The following is a 14,224-nucleotide window of genomic DNA, read 5'->3' as shown; positions in this document are numbered from 1 at the left end:
GAAAATAAAAGCTTCATTAAAACTGCTGTAAAACTCGTTAAAAATTCCAAAGAAATATTCACTGAAATATGTTACATTTACAGCAATCAATGCCTGTTTTATAGATAAAATGAACAGGTGGATTTCAATGATAAATAATTATATTATGGGCATCGAAAATGGGTACCGTCCTTGCCAACAAAAAATTATAACAACTTATGTACTGTTTGCCAAATTTCAACAATTAATATTTGATGATGTATGTTTAACTTTAAGACACATAGCAAATTTGACATACATCATTTCGGGAGTAGTTTACACTGTTTTTAAGAAACGTTTGACGCTAAGAAAGCTTAGTACTCAAAGGTTACCCTACGTACAGTTTGAAAAAATGAGTGAAAACGACGGCGTGTACGAATGTCTTAACAATTATTTTAAAATATCAGTAACTGTAGTTATCCACGTTTGTTTGATATTCAAACATATAATGGAACTTGAATCTATTACTTAGAATCCTCAAAACAAAATTTACCGTAAGATGTACTTGATAAAAACAGTGAAGGTCTGACAAGGGCAAAGAACTGCAAGAGCACAAAGACAGATTTATATGCAATTTTCTTAAATATTAGAAGTATTGTTGTTCAAATTAGTATTCGAGGAGAAGCTAGAAAGCAAATTTTTTGCAGAAAAATCGGAAGATTTATTAGACGAAGGACCCAGAATCAGGAATCTACTACATTCTTCATGACAGTGTTCAAACCCGCACGCCCTGAAGAGTAATGGGGTTTTCAGGATAAACAGAAAGTTAATTTTTTTTTCAGATTAACATTTTTCGCCAGATCTTTCACATTTTGACTTGTTTCTATTTACAAACTTGAAAAAACACCTTTCAGAAGGAAGAAACAAGTCCAGGAAAATCTTAAGATCTGCAATTATCTAGTATACTAAGGGTCATACCCAAAAATGAGTTCTAAAAACAATCAGAAATTGGATAAAAAATGTTACGGACATGTCCTTTAATTTAAAGAGATTAGTAAGTTAAATCATGAAGACTAAATCATTGAAAAGCTTCTTTTGCTTCTTTCCGAGCACCAAGGGCATCATTTATTAAACAGCCTCATACATGTGTATCAGAAGATACCTAGAGATTTCAATTATATGTTTATCACTTGTTTTGTAATCCCCCTTAAAACGATTTACATGCTAAAGCATGTCAAAACTAAGAAAGCACAAGACAGTTCCTGAAACGAAATCTATACATTTTTCTTCTTTAGAACAGGCCTGAATCAAGCCCAAAGAAATATAATTTTTGAGCAAAAAAAAAAGGAGCCGTATCCTCATTCATTCTATTCTCACAATTACTGAATTCAAAGATACATAGAAGGCATTCTTGCGACAACATACTCAATCAAAAAAGTGAAAATTTTGTTTTTAAATTAATATATAATTTCATTATTCGAGCCAAAGTAGGAACAGCTTAGTACTTCAAAGAAAATTATGAAATATTAACTTTATAATAAAACTACAATTTTTTTCAAAATATGTGTTTGCATATTTCTGTAGAAACAGAATTTTAATTTCAAAATCTACATTTACTGGCAATAAATTATATAATATATATATTAATTCCTTAAAATACCATTTCCTCTCAATCTTTTTTGTCGGATAGGTTGCCATTATATCATTGGTACAATGGTTGTTGAGATACATATGTGCAAAATCGTAATTTTTGGTCGAAAGAAAAGAAAATATATATGGAGATTATAAACAAAGCAAGTTCACACGTTCTATGAAACAATACAAAATGGGCGCAGATCACACATGGTTCATTTAAACATCAGTGGTAGGTTCAGAAACATCTGATTTCTCAATAACGATGCCCATATATACAATTTATCATTGAGTCAAATGCTGACTGACGCTTTTCATACTAATAGTTAGTCCATTATTTACACACTGAATTGACGACAGATTTTCCGTTATTTCCCAATCATGACAAGGAGCACACGGCTGGAGTGACCGATCGGCGGGGATGCTCACTCCTCCATGTCACCTGATCCCATCTCTGATGTTTTGGAAGTCCGTGTTTGCTCTGCTCTTATTTTGTATTGTCTTATGGACTCTTGGGCTTGAATGTAGTTCATTATCTCCATATTTTTATCTTACGGAACTAAAAGACCAACATATTTGCACCTTTTAAGAAAAATCCATTTATTAAAGCATAAAAAGTGACAGGTAAAGTTGCAATAAATCTTGTATGTGTTCTCTATATAAGATAAGTAAATGGGGATTAGCTCAAAATGATGTCACAAATTAACTAACATTTGACCGACAAAAAGTTGTTATAATGGGTATAACTCACTGCATAGACCAAAATTATTTTCACGATATCTGAAAATTTACCTTATTAGGAAGTCATGATGTCAGTAACCTTTGATTTAATTAGAAATATTTATATATTTCCTTTGTCCAAAGAAAAAATATGAATTCAATGTCTTTCAAAGTTAATATGATAGAACGAAAAATGGCAAGCGAATATAGGATTAACTGGAGGTACTGTGAGCAATGAGCTCACTAAATGATTACCCCCGTCTCCCATATGAATATAATGGCAGTGTCCATGTTTTGCTATGGGAAACCCAAAATATGTGTAGGATTAAAAAGTAAAATAGGAGGTGCACATTATGGCAATCCGTAATAAAGATTCTTTGAAAGTCTCATCAAATTTCATTCAGTGGTATGAGAGGAGTTGCGGATAAGAGATGGGTACCTCAAAGCGTAACAGGCGGACGGACGGATATCCCAATTGCGCTTTTCAAAAATTGTATAACTTAGTTTTTTGTGTACAAAATGTGTTACAGTTATCTCTCTTTCTCCTTTTCCTTTACATGACTTAAAATACGCCAATCGGTCAATTCTCGACTATTTTCATTTTTCTACCTATTAAAATCTATCGTGACGTATGTAGCACTATTGCAAGCTTTGTGGTGCGATTCAAAAGCTTTAATAACATGCTTCATTTTAAATAAGATTTTATTTCAATTCGGTCTTATAATTTCAAAATTTTGACATTTCTATACATAGTGCCGAATAATTATCTAATATTATATATATCGAATATTATACCGAAATAAGAAGACAATGTAAAAAAGATTTAATTTTACTTATTTTTTAAAAATCTGTCGAAAATATCGATATGTTGTCAAAAGAATAAAAAGAATATAGTTTTAATTGAAAGGGAGACGAATTAACATAAATGTTGGTGCACGAACATCGCTATTTACAGTTATTGTTCTTTGCGCAATGCATTAAAGAGAAAATATAACAGATTTGTGTTTTGATAGCTTGTTTTACTGGTGAAATGAGGAAATTGCATGCAATATTAAAAATGCCATGTGTGCATTTTTTTAAATTTATTTTACAACAAAAAATATACAGAGTAGCATAGTTTAAAATGAAAATAAACATGCAAATTCTTATTTAGAAGTTTATTATGTATTATCATTGATTCATTTCCATAGAAGAACTTTGTTTTTAATTCTACATCTGAAAATCCAATTTATATATGTTCCAACTTTACTTTCTAAAGATGAAATTCTTCAAAATCACATTGAATATTTATAGCATTTAACATTTCAGTCAACCAGTGGATTAATTGATTGATTAATTGTATGTTGTTTAACATCCCTCTCGTGAATTTTTCACTCATATGGAGACTCCACCAGTTGCCAGTGGAGAGCTGCAAATTTTGTCCTATACTCGGCATCAGGGCCATTGAGCAGGGAGGGATCTTGTTCGTGACAGCACCTACTGCAACACGGGACCTTGGTTTATTCGGTCTCATCCGAAGGACCAGTCTCCACGTCCCACAGTGGGATTCGAACCCGCGACGTAAGGATCAACTCCTTCTACGCTCTAAACACTGTGCCACGCGGGCGACGTCAACCAACGGAGGGTGTTGATCTATCCTACATAAATTTGATTCCTAAACTTCATAAAAATCCTTACATATACATGTACATAACAGGGTCAAGCAAATTATCTACCAAGCCCCTAACCGTACTTCTTACAAAAATATAAACTTCCGTTAAGAAGAAACTTCTACAGCATATTCTAGAAGTGGCGTAAATCAAATGTGAATTCTCAAAAACTCCGAAGAACCTTTAAAAAATCTAAAATCGCAATTTTTTATCAAAGTCAGTAACATCTCTACACTTTATACAGCCATTCCCAAGAAAAATTAAAAACTAGGCTTTTTGATATCATAGCCAACAGCTTCTTCATTTAAAATTAGAAGTCTGTGAAATTTATCTGTCTTGTGATTGGTTGTCAACAAAATTATTTTGTTAAAGGTCACATTGTATCACAAGAACTTTGAAGTTGATATTAAAAGGATGCTGGTGTTTCTCATTGACAACGTTATACAATCTTCGATGACCAGGCCTGGGGTCATAAAACTTAGACGAGTTTACCTTTGATCTCAGTCTCACTTTTTTCCATGCAAAAGAACTATAATAGTGGAAAAGTGAGACTGAGATCAAAAGTGAGCTCGTCTAAGTTTTATGGCCCCTAGACCAGGTCTTCCAACACAAGCAGAATTTATTTACAAGCATCTCATGTAAAGAAAGGAAACATTTGCTGTAGTATTAAACTGGACATTAATATTTAGAGATACCGAAGATGTGTTATCAATTTTACTTTTAAAACAATATCCGTTATACTTTCATTCTTATATCCATTCGATATATCCTATAAACTTGAAATTAAAGACAATACAGAGTCTGCCACATCTGTTTCATATTTGAATGTTTTACCGATTATAGACGATAGGGGCCAACTAATAACTTAGCTGTATGACACGCATGATCTTTCAACTTTTCCAATTTATCTTCCCGCTAATCACCTGCATATTGTGTTAACATCTCCAAACTTATTAGATACTCAAGAGCATATTCCAAGTACAAACAGTATTTCATTTACATTGTTTTTATCACTGGTTTGGAATACATTAGTTGTAATTCATAAAATCTTATATACCGATATTACAGAGATAAGAAAAAATACCCTGTATGTATAGTTAAGGAATAACTGTCTTATTTTTCGATTTCATGATGTGATCAATCGATTAGGTTGCGTGATAATTTGCATAAACGCCGAAGGCGTTTATGCATAAAATTATCACGCAAGCCAATCGATTGATCAACGTCATGAAATTGAAAAATAAGACAGTTATTCCTTATATTTACATGCTTTGATTCCGCCAATCCACGTGCTCCAAGCCCTGCTTCTGTCTAGCTGTTCGTTCTGCCCTGCATGTGGTTTTTTGGAACCGCGCCAATACATTGGTGGGGAAATAAAGTACATTTACAATTTGTAATTTTATCTCGGACAAAGACATTGGAAATGTAAATATTGGAAGTTAAACAGCTGATAATTCTTATCATTATCATCATTAGATATTGGTGCAGAAGCATTTCTGAAAGAAACCTTTAGAAAGTTTAACAGATACTGCTTTCAAATTTGTTTGGTCTTCAATTATCAAAGTATTAAATCAAATGATATCCTGAATAATTTCTCAATAACTTTTTGAAAACGCTGCATTTACATTAAAAAAAACAGGCCCTTGTTAATTATGTTCAAAATTAAAGTTATCACTTTCTTTTCTAGAGTTGATATCTCTTTCTTTTTAAATTACATATGAATTGCCGTACCATGACATCATTAATTCAATGCATGAAATCAAACTTTTTTTATTTCCTACATTTAATATATACATATCTTGTTTATTTTTACAACAAGTTCCAGAGCTCAAGTTCAAAATTAACTTGCTGCTATATACATGTATTATTACAAAGTTTAATACAGTGCATAATTATATATATTATATATATTATAAAACACATTTGCAAGCATGAAATTATAGTATATCCTACTAGGCCATTATTTACAAACTGAATTGTCCATGGATCTTTCCTTTATTTCCCGATCATGACAAGGAGCACAGGGCGGGTGTGATCGGTCAGTATGCTCACTCCTCCATGGCACCTGATCCCATCTCTGATGTTTTGGAGATCCGTGTTTCTTCCGCTCCTGTTTTGTATTGTTTAATAGACTTTTGAGCTTGAATTCTGTTCGTTATCTCCACATATTTCATACTACAAAAGTTAGCATAATCAGCATGTACCGGTCAGAGGCTTGTCAAAAGTAAAACATTTTTAAAAAGATACACTTCTTAATACTGTGTCTACTATACATGTGAGACGATATATTTTTAAAGTGTAAATCTGAAAACCAGAAATGTTAAATTACTAGTGTAACATTAAAAATACTTTAAAGGAATAGCAGATACTAATTTTATCATAACACAACAAAATGATAAAAATTCATAATAACAATCTATAGGGAGAAAAAAAATTATCAAGGTCTATTCACCCAAAGGCTGTTTTAGACCCTGGTTACAAAATAACCTAAAACAATGTTTTAGCTGTGTTAATCAGACACAGTATAACTGAATGTCCATCTAGATTAAAACTTTATTAAAAATTTATTAATTAAAAGATGGTTAAAATGTCAAACAAAATTTAAAATTACAAAATTAGGGATTTCTAAGTCTAGATGATCTTTAAATATCATATGCACTGTATATTATTTTCTTTACAGATCATTTACAATGTATAGTGAATAAACTTAAACAAACAGTTCTACAATGAATAAATGAAAAATTATCTGCCCTAGCTGCAGTATATTTTGATTTTTCTGAAATAGGCCTTTTTATTTACTACGAGGGTTGTTCGAAAAGTTCGTGGACAACTGTCATATCTTTTTTATTTGACGTCATATGTTATCCAAATTTGGTAGAAATATTTTGACAATAAATCCAAATGATATGTATTAATTTTGACAAAATATTATGATTGATTAAAAAGTTATCCAGATTTTAAAAATGCAAAAATAGGATCGCGGAGCAGGTCAAATTTTAGTCACTTACAGACAATACAATATAATTTTAGTCATAAAAAAAAACCTACCTAGGAATTAATATTATAATTGTTACATCGATACTTGTGCCAAATTATGGTTTTATATTTTGCTTTGTTGAAAAGAAATCAACTTTTTAAGATAAGTAGTCCTTATTGAAAACGACAAAAACGATGAAATTTTAGAAAGTTTTTTACGGAGCAGCAGATACCGAAGCAATTTTGTGTTTTTACAAGTTCCAGGAAAAATCCTGAATAAACTCTACTAAAATGTTGAAGGAATTTTAATATATGTCACAAGCGAGTTATATATGTGTACACACATCGTACAAGCAATATTTGAGTGACAGCGACTCTGTATCGGATGAGGAAAATTTGAAGGAACAGTTTTACTGTAAAAATAGAAAAAAAACTTTAAAATTTGAAACGTAAATGAAAGACAAAGAGAGTTACTCTCAGAGATTAAAACTTCATTCTGTAAAAGCAGAGTTAAAATTAAAAGAAATTAAAACCTTAACAATAGGAAATTATATACATGGTATAATTCTTAAAAAAATAAATTTTTAACGTATTGAATAAAAAGAATTGAATAAATTAACATTTATTATTTGTGTGAAATGTAATGGTATGAATAAATGAAAATTCTCCCTGAAGTCTTTGTGTTGACTCTGAAATAAGCCATTTCATTGCTACTACATGTACAAAACAGTGCGGTGTTTATATTGAAGTAAATTTATTTGTGTTAAATTGTCAGTTTGAAGACACCCTACACATATATCATAACATATATTTTTATATTATAATGTGCTATTTTAAATTTCATAGTAATAAAAAAAAAAACATTCCACGAACTTGATTCTAAAATATTTATAAAGTTAGAGTTTATTTTTGACAAGATATTGCAAAAATAACAGTGTGAACTCAACTTAATACATCTTCATATATCAAGATTAACAAATACAAGGTACCAATATTATACATATACATGTATCAATATTATACATATATCAATATTATACATATCATACATATTATACATATTATACATATATCATATTCATCAAAAATTTGTACATAATATTCAGATTTCAACATGATTAAAAATATTTATAAAGTTATAAAGAATATTTCAAAAGATATATCGATATCGATTTGAAATTTTGATTTAAGAGGTGTAACAAATAAAAGGTACCACCTACATATGTAGGTCTTACGTGCCAAAAAGCAGTCCTAGAGCAGTTCCTGGAATTGCTTTACTGTTCTGTTTTGGGACTGCTTCTGTGCTTAGCAGCGGTACTAAATTTTGAAAAAGCAGTTACACAGGACTGCCTCCACTACGCTGAATTTTTGGGACTGCTTGGGAATATGTTTTGGGTCTGGTTCGTATCGTAAAAGAAACCTTGCCCTATATAATGAAGTTATTGTCATTTGGTCTCTTTCAGAAAGTATATAAAATAAAAACGGAGCAGATATCAATATACACTTCTTCACAAAGGATCGTTTTTCTAAATTCATGCCACAACTTAAAAATTGGTAATGTTGTTTTCAATTGAATCTCATTGTATTGAGATGTTTTACATGTTTTAAAACATACATAAATAAGCAAAGCTAACAACATACCTGGTAACTAAGTTGTATATAGTAATTTTTTTATACATGTGGTTACACTTCTTAATTGCCACATGTAATATACAAGTCAAGTGGCAGTAAGTCCACTAAAAGCTGAACACGGTCTTGCAAATTAACAAAAGCCTTATTTTTCAGTGTGAAATACTGAATTCGCAACAGAACCAATTCCATACATGCCAAAGTAATTTGCTTGCTTGAACGTATACAAAGTCTGCTGCCCCCTTATCTTAATCGTTATAGAATCACCGCTTCGCAGATAAAACACGTCAGATATTTCCTTGGTATTGTAAGTCAACAAGCCATTTTTGCTTTCTATGGATGCTGCCAGCAGTGCCTTGATCTTCCACGCCGTATCTGTGGATACTGATGTTTAGAATGCCCTGACGTATTGAAGTTTTTGTCAAAGCAAAAAAGATGACATATGCCCCACTCTTTTTAACGATTATTTTGTTTCCGGGAAACATTTGAATTTGGTCACTTTTGACTTCAGTCTTCAAACTTTCTTCTCTCAAATGACTAGAATGACCTGTAATTAAAAATGAAATTAAAAAATATGCATTTATTATCGTATTAAAATTAAAAACAAAATTGTTTTTCTCAACCTTATTCCTAAATATGAAGTTTTAGCTTTGTTATATGAAACATGTGGAGATAACGAACAGTATTGAAGATTAACAGTCCATAAAACTTGAGACTTAATTTGTAGGTTTGTTACATCTCATACTCAAGACTACATGTAATCCTCAAAATTTCTATGTATCGATCTCCTTTGAAAATGTGTCCTCATAAGTTCTATGTTTCTCCTTTGAAAATGTTTTAAATATAAATTAACGTAAGTCTTTGGTATTATAAATGCTAATTCATGACTGTTTTCTCTGCTCCAATAAATTGGAACAATCAATTTATTTACCAAAACATGAGATTTTATACATATCATAGGTTTTTCTCATCAATAATACGTATATTTCTTTTTACCATTTCTAGAAAATGATGGAAAATATAAGAAAACATAATCCTCTGTTCTCTGTCTTCTTTTTTCCGAGATTAACTGCAATTAAAAAAAAGCATTTGCATGAAGGAAGACCAAAAATTTTATTTTACTTCTAACTTTGGAATTCAGGAAGTCATGTTCTACTTTTCAGACAGAACGGAATGAATTCATTAAAATGTATTTTTCAGATACAATTAATTACTTTTGTATTTTACTTTTATATTTGTTAAGGAATAGGAAGTACAATTCTTTGAATTCAAAAAGGAAGTGATAAATTCAGGTCAATACGGGTAAATCAAACATAAAGCGGTTAAAGCGCCACAGATGTGATCTACAAGATTTAAACGGGTTTGGACTGAATAACCTTCGTCAACGTTGCACAGCAAGGAGCATTATGTAAATGTTATGCACTCATTTTATGAATTTCTAATTCAATGATTACTGATTTTAGAGAAGACACACGTAAAAAGGCTGTTGTTTTTTTTTCTTTTTTTCCTTAAAAAATGCATTTTAGGTTTTATTTCTCTTGCAAGAAAATGTGCAAAATTGATCAAGTCATTACAAGTATCTTTTTTGTCTCCACTGGTGGTATAAAACATGTCACTTTTGCTTAGATACACTCTATGAGATATGGTAGTTGCAGGTATTTTGTCTTCTCACTATCAATAAAACAAACAAGCAAATGTTTAAGAAAATGTGGGTTTTTTTTTATTTGTAGAATCTCAAATCTCATATTTACTTACAAAAAAAGGTCATATTCTTATTATGATACATTCAGTCAGTTGCGTATTGTTACTCGATCTTTATTCAACACAGGCAAAATGTTGCATATATCAAAACTTTATATACGTAGACGTCCACAGTTGCAACAATAAATCAAAATCTGTGTCAGATTTACTGCGTTTATGTAAGCTTAAGAAAGACCTTGTCTCGTTGCATATTCAATCGTTCACATTTAAGATAAATATTATTTGAATTGTCACTCACAGTGGGTTAGAATTTGTAACTTGCTATTGTTTACAGCTGCAAAATTGATAAATGCGTGCACTGTCGCTAGAAATTAAAAGTTTGTGTCTTTAACCTACGTTTCTCAATGTTTAAAGTGTACATGTGTTTGTAATTTTTTTTGCATGTGAGTGAATCCATAGCATAACATTTACATGCAGTTGTAAATTGAATTTTAATGTCGTTATCTATACCTAATGGCCGTTTACTGGCTAAATGTAAAATCAATTCATAACTAATTAAAAATTATTGTGTATTTAAAAATCATTATTATTCATTTTTATATGCAATCGTCGCTTTCTCTTTTTATTTATTTAAAGCATTTTAAGCAGTAATATATAAATTTGATAATCATAAGATATACATATAATTATCAATCTATTTAATATTTTTCCTGAATGTTCACTGTATTTGAAAAAAAAATTGTTCCTCTTTGAAATTTTTTTATCATTTAAGGTGCCCCTGTTATTTTTGACTTACCAGACCTGCAAGAATCTTCAAGGATTCCGAGTTTTCTTTACAACAGATCTTACGTGAACCTGATCGTAGATAACCTGACAAATTGTATCTTTTTTGTCCAGTTTGGCAGTTAACACAAACACTGTCTTTTCTGCATCCCTGGCTATATTTATCTGCTTTGGGAAAAGAATTATGCGATGAATTATTCGAAGAATCATCGATTCCATTTCTACACACAACAAAAACGATCAACGCAACAAGTACAAGGTTGAGAGATAATGAAATTGTCAACTTGATGTACTGACAGTTTTGAACACATCTTGGGCACTTCCGCCTGCAAAGTAACACACAACACGTTTTTAAATTGTTGGAATCAAGTGGTAGAAATAGAACTTTTTCATTTTTATGATTTATTCCCGCGTTTTTGTCGACACATGCTTTTATTGTCGAATTTTCAACACAGTCTAATTGTACTTTTGATTCAGCTTTCGTTTTGTTTTGAATAATATCCACTTGAAAAGGTTCCTTCTCATCTTCTCGGTCTGAAATTTCAGCATCTATATTGCCAGACATTTTGGATTAAAATGTTCTAAATCCATTATGTAAAGAGAAAATAAAAGTGCAGTTGAATTTCTTGTAACACTGACTGATTTTAAAAAAACATCTGGAAATGCGCTGCGCGCACATTATATTGTTTATAAACAGATATGACCTATATATCGTATTTAAATGCATGCAAATGTATGGCAGATTTTTAGCATGCTACTACTTTTTGCTATAAGTGATACGCGAAAATGTGTTTTTCCAAAACTGATATCGCTGGTTCTGAAAGTGCGGAGGGTTTACCTGATTTTTTGTAAAGTTCATAATATAAAGGAATTTAAATGTTTTTTTCTAAACATATGTATGATCAGGAAAATCAATATTATAACTTGGTCATTATATAATAAAAAAATTTAAATGTGAGAGAATGTCATTTACCTGATACAAACATACAGGGTATAGATAAAATTTTAACATTGTGAGGTCATATGCTACATATACATTGACATGTATATTATAGGTATGTTTTAACAAGGGGGGTTTTCCCTGGTGCAGCACAAACAAGTTAAAAATTAAAGGGTATTTTTAACAAAAAAAATCTTAACAAAGAATATTCTTAATGACAGTGCGCTTTTCTTGAAGAAAAGAAGATTCTTTGTGTTTTATCAAGGTAATGGGAAAAAAACTGGATAATAAACAGTATGGTGCAAAATGAACGTCATTGTTATTCATCTTATTTTTAGTTCTAGATCACTTAATTTGCTATGAAAATACATGCATTGAAGTGTAAAGAAACTTTTAGAAATATATACCCCTTTTAAATTGCACCAGGAATTCCCCTTATATATGTGAATATTTGATATAAAAAATAACTTTGTGAATCCTGTAAAAACCTGTCGCGAGTTATTTTCACAGTGTTGATTTTTCTGCTTATTGCTCAGAAGATCAGTTGATCTATCCTATATCTCTGCTTCTTTTTCATTTCTTTAACTGATGAAGACGCTTTCTGTGGACCGTTATAAATTGATAGCATATTAATTATAAACACATTTATAAGAACTACAATTAATAATTATAAAAACCTAATGTCAACTGATTATGACTTTAAAGTATATAGTAAATTAAAAACTTCGGAATGCAATGAATTCAGAAAAAATAATTAGGTTCTAAGGCTTTTACAGGCACGTAGCAACGTAGGGGGGGGGGGAGCAGGAGGAGCCCCCCTTTTTTCCCCAACATTACTTATACTATAGGAAATGTTCATTAAAAGGCTGATTGCCCCCCCCCCCCCAACTTTTTGTGATATGAGGGAAATGTTGTATTGTGGGTAAAAAAAAAATGGTACTGAAAGAGGTTGGCATTGAAAAAGTTGGCCTTTACTACGAAATTCGACTTTGGCCAATCTTTCCTTTTTTTGGCTCGTCAACTCATTCAGGTAAGTAAAAAAAAATTTCTCTGCCCCCCTTTCAAAAACGATGATAAAACGTAAGTAAAAAGAAAAAAAAGTAATTTGTAAGATTTAGTCGATTTCTCTCCCGAAAAGTTTCTAGTCTGGGCATTGTTGATGACTGTTGGTCAGTAGTTAAGTTTAACTTATTCAAATATTTTCTTATGATAAAAATGTTCAATTCATAATATATACTTTTAAAAGAAAATTGAGCTTTATGCTTGCACACACGTGTTTACTAGTATACCACTTATAGTCCACCATACATATATTTTTGATGAATAAACTGAACAAGATATCAAGGAGGTCAGTCTAACTAAAATCTTACTTTTGATGTTTTTTGAAATGCACATATAACAATTCAGGAGCGGATAAATGATTTGATTTTAATCAAAATGTCTGTTCATCTCAAATGATAAAATGGGACAAAAAAAATTGTAAGACTTCAGTAGACCTGAGAGAGCTAGAGAGTTGACCTGCTTAAAAAGAATGAATGTTGAAAAACTATATTTGTGGGAAAACCTATATGAGAGTGACTCATATCAGAAGGACATATACATGTAGTGTGAAGTAAAATAATAAGTTAAAACAAGCCAATCAAATTATACGTGTACTCAATAAACCATTAATGCCTATTGGAAATTGGATATGGAACACTACACCCCCTCTGAAGGAAAACCCCTCAATCTGCTCCCGGGAAGTAATACTAGTAATAATTAAGTGAAGTCTTAAGTTCTTAACAAGATGAAAGTAGCGCTGTTTCACTTTTCCACATGTTTTTCTGTGAAAACTCGGGACTACTTTAATTGTCGCGAAGTACTCGCATTGAAATTTTTTCAGCGAACTCTTCTGGAGGTAGTATCTCTTGACCCTTGTCTACCACAAGGATGAATTAAAGGAAAAGTCTACTAAACGTCGATCGGTAAAAACGGCAAACTGTACACTATTGGACATCTACGTGTTATACCTATACGTTTTTACATTGTCAAGGTTTTATGAACTAAACTGTAGAAAAGCAGGTGAGTCGTACTGACAATCACATAAATCATCAGTTGATTTATTTTTTAAACACAAATAACCAAAATACGAGAAAGGGTTTAACGATTCTTCAAGTCTTTTACAAAGTTTGGCAATGCAAGTTAACAAACAAAGCCTCTTTAAAATACATGTATGGCACGCCAAATTCACAAAAAT

At 31.1% G+C, this 14,224-nt stretch overlaps 1 pseudogene; it reads right to left on the bottom strand.

Moving 5' to 3' along the window:
* Positions 1-8,612: 8,612 nt before the first annotated feature.
* On the bottom strand, positions 8,613-11,707 carry LOC134232086 (uncharacterized; annotated as a pseudogene).
* Positions 11,708-14,224: the final 2,517 nt, after the last annotated feature.

Source organism: Saccostrea cucullata, unplaced genomic scaffold, assembly GCF_032062105.1.
Source record: "Saccostrea cucullata isolate Sc308-1 unplaced genomic scaffold, CSIRO_AGI_Scuc_v1 ctg3948, whole genome shotgun sequence".
NCBI lineage: Eukaryota > Metazoa > Mollusca > Bivalvia > Ostreida > Ostreidae > Saccostrea > Saccostrea cuccullata.
Note: the sequence above shows the minus strand (reverse complement) of the source record. Positions and strands in the feature narration are given on the sequence as shown.